Here is a 9,240-nt window from a genome sequence, read left to right as displayed (position 1 = left end):
TCATGGTCCACAGTTCGCCTAGGCGGAAGACGCTTTGGCATGTCTTGTGGCATGATGTCTTCAAATTCAAGAAGTAACTCCTTCACGGGTGCAGGAATGGGACCCGAGGAGCATTCTATATCTTCCATGCAGAGGGTAGCCAGGAACGTGGGTTCATGTGTTTTTACCCCCTTCTTCAACTGCAAGGCCGAGATGTTCTCGGCTGCCATCTTCATGGGAATGGACGGAATAATGTAGGGCTTGGCCCCATTTTCCCCCATCATCAGTAGCATGTCTGCATACGGTGCGGGCATGGTATTGGTCTGTCTCAGGAATTCCAACCCCACGATTAGCTCAAAGTCATCTATGATCAATACGCGCAGGTTGAACTTTCCTTCATAAGGGCCAAGCTTCACTGGTACTTCTTTCGCTATTCCACCCACTGGTTGAGGTGGTGAGTTGATAGCCTTCACACGACCTTTGCCCTTTCCTACAACTAGTCCAAGACGCTCCACCTGAGTCGAGGCTAAGTAGTTGTGGGTGGCACCCGTGTCTATCATTGCCCGAATGGGCTTGCCATTTACCTTCATGTCAACGAACATTAGGGTCCTCTCTTGATGAGGAGGAGTCCTCAAATTCGCCTTCTTATTTCCTTTCCTGGCAATTTGACAGGGGTCCTTCTTCTTGCGGATACCGGCACTGGTTCCCGCTAAGGACTCAGAAATGGAGCCAACAATTGCATTGAATGCACCTACTGGCTCGGTCTGGTCCGCATCATCGGCGTCGTCATCCGTCCCATCCTCAAAAGCTTGATAGGCGTTCATCTGTGCATGTGTGACATTCATTATTCCAATGTGGTCCGCCGCAATGGCGACATCCTGAGGGGGGCTTCCTCCCCCGATCATTGTTGTTAGATGCAGCACTAGTACTGCCGGAAGAGGGAGCCTTGGGTTTGGGTGCACCCCGATCTCCTCCACTTCTGCTAGGGCCACCAGTGTTTGGTTGGCCCCCTTTGTATCCTCCCCGGACAGGCTGTTGAGGCCTATCCTTCCGGGCTTCCACTTGGTAATCCCCAAGGCACTCTGCTGCTTGGATTGCCTTAGGCAACGTGTCTACCCTTTGTCTCTGCAAATCCATCCTTGCATAAGGTTTCAACCCTTCCAGGAAGGTGAAGAGTTTGTCTTTGTCCCTCATGTCACGGATGTTCAGCATGAGCGCGGAGAATTCCCGCACGTAATCTCGCACTGATTTGGTCTGGAGGAGCTCCCGCAACTTTCTCCTGGCATTGTACTCAACATTTTCGGGGAAGAACTGTAGGCGTATGGCTGCCTTCAGTTCCGCCCACGTGTCGAGGGCATCTTCGCCAGCCTTGATGGCTTCATACTTTACCCGCCACCAGAGTTTGGCATCACCCTGAAGATACATGGCAGCAGTTGCTACCTTCTTAGCTTCTTCTAGGCCTCCCACGGCATCGAAGTATTGCTCGATGTCGAAAATGAAATTTTCCACTTCTTTGGCATTCTGAGCTCCACTGTATGGCTTTGGCTCAGGAATCTTCAGCTTTTGTGCCATAGGGGCGAGGTTCACACCACCCCCAAACTGGTTTCCGCCTCCTCGAAGTAGGCCTTGTAAAGCAGCATTGACAACATTGAGTTGGCCTGTCAAGTTGTCTATGGTTTGTTGCATGGCAGTCACCCTGTCTGCCTCTTGTTCCCTGTTGGCTAAATCCTCGGCACGTTCCTACTGGAGGACCTCAAATTTACCAAAAATTTCAGCTGCCTCTGTGGCTGCTGTTTGTCGGTCTCCTTCAGAGTCGCGACTGATGTTTTCTATGTCAACTTCGGCCTGGATGAGTCTGCGGTCCAGGTCGTCCAACCTTTGCACTAGGTTGGTCTTTAGATCGGCCACTGTTTCCACGATGGGCCGTAATGAGTCAACCGTTCCCTCAAGGGTCGCGATGCGATCCCCATAATTCACCATGGTCAGAAATGGTGGTAATTGTAATGTAATCCCTCGTCCGATGTCGAGCCTAGGCTCTGATACCAACTGTTACGCGGCGCCTTCCTGAAGTTCCTTGGAAGGGCGACGTAAGGCTAGGAAACCGATGTCCGTACGGTTGTTGTCCGCCAACTGAGGTCCCCTCCGTACGCTAGACTAGATTGTCAGTGCCGTACGGGAAAACCAATGTCATGAGCAATTGAAAGAGAGCAGAAAAGAGAATTGAGAATGAAAGAAAGCTTGATTGCATTGAATGAAAGCTATTACAGAAAGCAAGACGGTGTCGGGGGGGAGAGACACCAGTACAGAGAATTGTTTGCTTGCTTGAAAGTTTTGATTGCTTGGTCCCCCTTAATAATGCTTAAAAAAAATAAACCAAAGTTACATGACTAGACCTATGAAAGCTGTAAAATCACACTTAAAGAAAATGCAGCAAAACTACTCTATATTTACATTGAAAAGGACTTAGTCTTCTACAAAGCAGCAGCAAGTCCGTTGGCAGCAACTTTGTCTTTAGCATCAGGGTCTGCGCGCGCGACGCTGTTGGCTTTTGTCTGTGGCTGGGCGCTGGCGATGGCTATCGGTGGGGTGACAGAGGCACCTGCGCGCTTGTCACTTGGATCTGCCGAGACCACGGGGCCGACCGTGGCGACGGGCGTTGAGAGGCTGGCCAAGACGCCACGGGGCACGTCCAAGGGGTCATGGGGCATGGCTGGAAAGCCGCCCATGACATTCTCCCCCACCTGAGTTGGCGACGTCCTCGGCGCCTTCCTTGCCAGGTAATCATCAATCAGGCTCTTGTAGGCTTTGAGGTTTGTTCCCCTCTCCCAAGTATTCTCCTCTGCATCACATCCCTGCCATTTCACCAAGAACTCCTGGTGATCTTTTCTTGAGGGGTGAATCACTCGATCATCAAGAATAGCTTCAGCACGCCTTTTCCCGGTTGAATTGGGGCCTCGAATACTTGGTATTGTGAGTTGGCTTCGTGAAGGATCCTCCATATCTTCCCGAAAAGGTTTCAGGAGACTGACATGGAAAACAGGATGGATTTTCCACCAAGCTGGGGTATCCACCCGGTATGCAACTTTCCCAATGCGCCTTTCAATGGACAAGGGTCCAATATATTTTTGCAATAGGCGAGGGTCATGGACCCCTGCAAACAAGTACCGCTTTGGGATTTTGACCATCACTTTGTCTCCCACCTGGTATTCCACAAAGCGGCGATTCTGATCAGCATGCCTCTTCATCCGCTTTTGGGCTTTGACAAGATAGCTCCGCACTATCTCCAAATTTTGCTTCCATTCTTTTGAGAAGCTAGCAGCCCGAGGAGATTTTGACATGTTTGGTGCGTTCACTGTGTATGGGAGTAGCGGTTGTTGTCCGGTAACAATTTCAAAAGCGCTTTTGTTGGTACTTGAGCTCTTTTGTGAATTGAAACACAGTTGAGCAGCATCCAGAAGCTTCACCCAATCCTTCTGAGATCCGGTCACAAAGTGCCGGAGATATTCCTCTAGCATGCCATTGAATCGCTCCGTCTGGCCATCGGATTGCGGATGAAAACTTGAGCTATGACTCAATTTTGACCCGAGGCACTTAAAGAGTTTGGTCCAAAAATTGCTAGTGAAGCGTGAGTCGCGATCACTAACAATGTCTTTAGGTAAGCCCCAATATTTGACGACATGAGAGAAGAATAGACGAGCTGTATCTTCTGCTGATATATATTGTGGGGCTGCTATAAAGGTAGCATACTTGGAAAACCGATCCACCACAACCAAGATAGTTGTGAGATCTCCGACCTTGGGCAATCCGGTGATGAAGTCCACGGAAACACTTTCCCAAGGTCTTTTTGGTACAGCTAGTGGTTCCAAGAGCCCTGCCTGCGTCAAGCGGTCTGACTTATCTTTCTGGCATACTAGACAAGTCTTCACATACTGAGCGACGTCATCGACCATTTGAGGCCAATAATATTCACGGCGAAGTAATGCCATGGTGCGTTCCTCGCCGGGATGACCGGCCCACAAAGTATCGTGGCATTCTGCAAGAAGAGTCCGTCGTAGATCTCCTCCTTTAGGAACATAAAGTCGGTTCCCTTTCACCTTCAGGAACTCAATTCTAGAGAACAAAATCAGAACACGTAACGAACTCCCCATGCCTGTAGAGCACATTAACCTCATGGCGTGGCCAAACCATCGCAAACTCGTCGGAAACCATTTGCACATAATTAAATTAGCAGGACTGATTTCCCTCTAACTTAACGAAGTCACGCAAATTGCCGAACCCAAAAGTAACTCAATCCGAAATGCTCGCTCTGAAGGGGCCTTCTGCCAATACAAAGGTTTTTCTTGCATCCATCTGATATTGCCATGTAGAGTCAATAATGATATAGAAGTACCACAAGTCTAGAAACCATTTAATACAGACTTCAAGTCCTACCCATACACAAATATAAAAATCCTTAAATACCACTTGTGAGTCCTGATCCCATTGGAAGCTTCTTGAAAGTCATTCCCCTTGCTCTAATCAAAGATATAAGCTTCAAGCTGAACAAAGTCACACAATAAGGAAAGAAAGATAGGAAGTTTCCTAAATGCCCTATAGGCTTTCAAAGATAAGTATGGACGCCATCATACCGATCCGTAAGACTCTACTAGACACTTGCCCATTACTCGTATAACCTATGAACCTAGAGCTTTGAAACCAACTTGCACAATACAAAATCCCACAAATATTGTGATGACACCTAACTAACCACTAGGTAAGACAAACAGTATAAACTACCACTAGAATGAGAAATCATCAATATCATAAATGAGACTGCAAAAACATTTAATACAACTACCCCAAGGACTAGTAGTACAAGTCATGAGCCACAGTGATTTGGATTTACAAAACTAATGTGAGAGATAAATACAATATTTGTTTGAAAGTTACATAAAGAGAAATGAAATCCTAAGTTACTATGAACAAAAAGTAGCTTGAATCCGGCACGCTGGTACAACTCTGATGTAAAGCTCCGTGTTTGCAGCAACTCAACTCCAGAATCTGTACGCAAGGTGTAAAAGTGTAGTATGAGTACAACTTACCCCATATACTCAGTAAGTATCTTGACTAACATTAGAGAAGCAATGGCGAGGTTTTTAAGGCAAAAGACACTCACTTTGTAGAACTTGTGCAGCTCAATAACATGTATAATACAGGAAAAATATTCCAGAAAGACAATCACAGAGTAAAGAATATCAACATTAAAGGTGCACAACTGGGATGAGGTAATAAACAAACTCTACCAATTAGATATGATCAACAAATACAACTTGCACCAACCCCAGCTCACAAAGAGGTATGTACTACATAAATTTTGTGCTCAATGCTCATACATGACTAAATTTGTGCACAACATGATCTGATTCCATATCAAATGCTAAATAACATGTTCAAGAGAACCTTTCAAGAATCAACTATATCAATGTTCGATGGCAACTTTCTTATCTTGACAATCCGATATGCTACCAAAAACTCAACAAAAGATAAGATATCAACTCCACGTAGGTTAACCTATTTTTACAACAAAATTATCAAATAGAAGAGAAGGCATATGAAATAGCCTGACGAAGCAAATTCAATAATTTATGAAAATACAACACGAAGTTCAAGTGAAAACGAGTACAGAATTAACAAATTACTTCCATCCCATCACAACAATAATATCAGAAATGACATCCAGAAACATCACACAATCTCAGCAAGAATAACCCCCAAAACTATCACATACAACATCACAGTACAATCCGCATATCACCGCATGTACTAAAATAAAGTAATTTCCCGCCTTGTCTCGCCATGCGCATATTAACAAATCATTCCACCTTGTCTAGCTACATGTGCAAATCTGATATAACCCTCATTGTCTAGCCACATGTGCAATGTCAACAATAATAATTTCATGGCAAAGACCTCGTGCTGACACCCCAATCACAATCGCACCTTGTGCCACAATATCATCACAATCGCACGGTAAAGACCTCGTGCCATAATATCATCACAATCAATCCGCTCAACATGTCCATAAGTGCCATAATCACAACAATACAATACAATAATTTATTATCAAGAGGCATATCCTCATAACTCATCAATAAACCTCACAAGGACATGAAAACAATAAAAATGAGGATAAGGCATGACTACGACTAAGTAAAGTATAGAAACCAAGTTCAAGTAGTCATATAAAGGATCACATATGAGTCATAGAGTACACATATCCCAATCAAGGCACAATACAAGAACAAGTATATATGTGTGTTCATAACATACATTCAAGGCTAGTGAAACATAAATATCAAGATTAGTTCATCATGATCAAACTAAGGCACCAAAAACCTTAACATTAGCTCTAGCATGGTTTATTACGCTCACATAGTCAATGAATGGAATAATACATAGAATCAAGTAGAACACACAACCGAATAAGGCATAGAGTACTCTAAAATCTACCCCCTGTCATGGATACTCATGGCACATGTATATACACTTGTCACCTCATATATACATCACCCCCGCATGTAGAAAATAATATCAATTAGTAGGAAACGTTCTCTCAACCAAAGTTAGACATGACACTTACCCGAGACAAGCCAAATCCACCCTCTAAAAATTCCTTCCCACGCAAATCGACCTCCAAACAATAAGAATCTAGCAAAAAAAAAACCAAGAACATCATATAATACCATATGAATCAAACTCGAACGATAAAAGTCAAAATTTTAATTTAATATTCAAAGTCAACTAGGGACCACACCCCATAACCCGACAAAATGCACAAATCCCGAACACCGATAATATGCTGAGTCCAAATATATGATAAGATTCAAAAATAGAATCTAAATCGGTACTCAAAACCTCAAAATATACTTTCTTATCTTTCAAGCAAAAACCCTTTTCCCCCTTTTTCATCCCTTGATTTAGAGAAAAAATCAATGATATATTCAAGTAGAAATTATATATCTAAGTTAGGATTCCTTACCCCAATGATGTAGATTAAATCTCCTTCTAAAATCTCCCAAATTCGAGTTGTGTAGCTTCCAAAATGATAAAATGAAGTCTATGTACGAAATGAGACTTAAATAGAGAAGGCTGAAATTTCAGCACCTGGCGCCGTGCAACGCGTGCCCTTAAGGAAATCCCATCTGATGTCGCGCCTGGGGTTCGTGCAACGTGAGCCCTTAAGGCAAGCCTCTTTAACCTGATTCCCAAATGTTCTGCAATTTAACCATTCCAAACCTTTCTCGAACACCACGAAACTCACTGGGGCCCCTTGGGACACATCCAGTCATTCCTACAAGTCCAAATACACGACATGGAATTGTCCAAAGGTTCAAAACATCAAAAAGAACAATAAAATCAAGAATCAAAGATCAAATCATTCTCCAAACTTCCAAACTTTTCAACTTCGCCAAATGCTTCCGAATCACACTTAGACATTTCGGGAAAAAATCAAACTTTGCACACAAGTCCCAAATGACATAACGAACCTATTCCAACTCCCAGAACAACAATCCGAACCCAATAACATCGAAGTCAACTCCCGGTCAAACCTATGAACTTTTCACACCTTCAAATTTTCAACTTTTACCAAATAAATCCAAAACCTTCTAGGAGCATCCAAATACGAATCCGGACATACACCTATGTCCAAAATCACCATACGAACCTATTGGAACTATCAAAATGCAAATCTGAGATCATTTACACAAAAGTTAACCCTTGGTCAACTCTTTAACTTTAAGCCTCCAAAAAGGAATATTTCTCTTCTAAATCAATCCTGAACCTCTTGAACATCAAAACCAATCATACACGCAAGTCGTAATACATCATACAAAGCTACTCAAGACTGCAGATAGCCAAACGGAAGGCCAATGATCAAAACAATCGGTCGGGTCATTACACAAACACCTAGGGTGAATTGCATCTAGTTAATAATCCGGTTAACTTGCAATGTTGTGCATTTGATACTTCGCAAAGGTTGAATATATGTACTTAGGTTGTTGAAAACACATTTTATAACATGATTACTTAATTTAGGATTGGTATATACCTAACGAATTAAATTAGTCTTATAAAATAGGGTATTTCATCTCCTTCCAAAAAAATAAATAACTTTTACACTTTTACAATTATACTAGCATGATTTATAAACCAATCTATTTGTAAATTATTGCTTAGCTATTTTCACTTAAAGTAGACATAACTTGTAAAGTTATAGTTGGACTATCATATTTTTGAATCTTTAGACTTTGTAGCTATTCATTGTATTACAACTCGTTTTCTATTACGAATGTTTCTCTTATATATTTATACATATTCTTATCATATTCATTCTTTCTTCATCGGATTAATTCTTTCACTTTATTCATTATACACTAAGATTATTCAAGACAATTCTTTTCCCACTTTTGGACAATTATTTTGGAGTAAGTTTTCCCTTTTCTTACATTTAGCCTTTCACTCAAAGTAGTTAACCTTTGGACATAAATCAAATTCTTTAAAGTGTATTCTTTTAATTATTATTTTTTTATTTAATTTACAAATACTCTACTTGTTACTACATATATTCTTTATATTTAACCAAGTCATCAAAATATAATTCTCATATACTTTATTTACACCCTTTGTATATAATTTATTATACAAATATGTTTATATTTTACCGCGTGACATTCATGTTCAATTACTCCTCCTTCGAACTACTTTTACCATTGTTTGTATATATCAAATTAATCATTATTTACTTTATCCCACCCTTATTAGAACAAGTCCACCAGGAATCACATTTTCTGGATCTTGAGAGATGCCTAACCCCTTTTCCTTGATATAATTTGAACCCTTACCTTGAATCCCAATAATTTCGTAGACCATAATCAAAGTGTACATTACATAATGTAATATAGGTGTCCTAGTGTACCTTAAATACTAGGTGGCGACACTATAACTCTAATTAACCTTATAGAGTACCATAAGTTGTATTTTATTTTAACTCATGTAAAAATAGGGTACAACAATACGTCGACTATGCTGGGGAATTCTATAGGTTCTAACCACATCATACTTGATCAATTACTTGAGGGATTACAGTGTCACGACCCAAATCCCATAATCGTTCATGATGGCGCCCAACAATGTAGTTAGGCAAGCCAACAGTGAATCTCCAATTTAATTATCCAACTTAGCCTTTAAACTTAGAATTCTAATTAAATAAATAGGAACTAA

The 9,240-nt window shown here is 41.6% G+C and overlaps 1 long non-coding RNA gene across 3 annotated transcripts; it reads right to left on the bottom strand.

Moving 5' to 3' along the window:
• Nucleotides 1–4,761: 4,761 nt before the first annotated feature.
• On the bottom strand, nucleotides 4,762–9,233 carry LOC142171528 (uncharacterized). 3 transcript variants are annotated; one of them, XR_012701107.1, is made up of 3 exons: nucleotides 6,998–9,233; nucleotides 6,599–6,666; nucleotides 4,762–5,019 (listed from the first exon to the last, which is right to left on the bottom strand). It is a non-coding gene; the product is annotated as an uncharacterized LOC142171528 (long non-coding RNA). The 3 variants fall into 3 exon arrangements; XR_012701108.1 differs by having other exon boundaries at nucleotides 7,123–9,233; XR_012701106.1 differs by having other exon boundaries at nucleotides 6,599–9,233.
• Nucleotides 9,234–9,240: the final 7 nt, after the last annotated feature.

The sequence above is a fragment of the Nicotiana tabacum genome, chromosome 17, assembly GCF_000715075.1.
Source record: "Nicotiana tabacum cultivar K326 chromosome 17, ASM71507v2, whole genome shotgun sequence".
NCBI classification, from domain to species: domain Eukaryota; kingdom Viridiplantae; phylum Streptophyta; class Magnoliopsida; order Solanales; family Solanaceae; genus Nicotiana; species Nicotiana tabacum.
This window is presented reverse-complemented; position numbering and strand designations above follow the sequence as displayed.